Raw genomic sequence first — 648 nt, forward strand, 5'->3', positions numbered from 1 at the left:
CTTTTTCAGTAGACCGCAGAGATGCAGTCAAGGGAACCCCTCCCCCCCCCAATATATTCCCCCATCCCGACGGAAAAATCCCTCGGACAATTACCCCACACGGAAAATTGAGCAGCCACGGAGAAAGTACAAAATAGGTACCTCAAAATGTTGATCAGATGTATTAAGGGATACCAAAAGGACCAGATATCAAAATCAGTTTTAGGACAGGGGCTGGTTAGTCTCCAATCAATTTCAACTTATAAAATAGGACTAGAACTCTCAATTTCCGACCGAATGAGTATTCTCCGAAGTTTCTATGACGACAATAATTGCATTGTGACATTAAGTAATTATCCAAGGGGAATATGAGAGAATTTTCCGGGAATAGGGGTGGAGACGCCTAGACTCGCATTCAAATACGCCAAATTTTTCAAGTATTTTCAAAAATTTTTTGGTTCGTCGAAAAGTTGGAAAAATGTCAATTTTCGTAGATATTATCTAGCGAAATGTCATAATTATTTGCAAAATGAATAGGATCAACTGTATATAAATAACTGTATATAAATTTTAGATTAAATTAGATATATATAAATTATATAGATATATATAAATTATAATTATATAGATTATAATTTATAATTATATTTATAATTATTATATTTATAT

Source organism: Artemia sp. Qi Xiang Cuo, chromosome 15 (assembly GCF_049724085.1).
Source record: "Artemia sp. Qi Xiang Cuo chromosome 15, ASM4972408v1, whole genome shotgun sequence".
NCBI lineage: Eukaryota > Metazoa > Arthropoda > Branchiopoda > Anostraca > Artemiidae > Artemia > Artemia sp. Qi Xiang Cuo.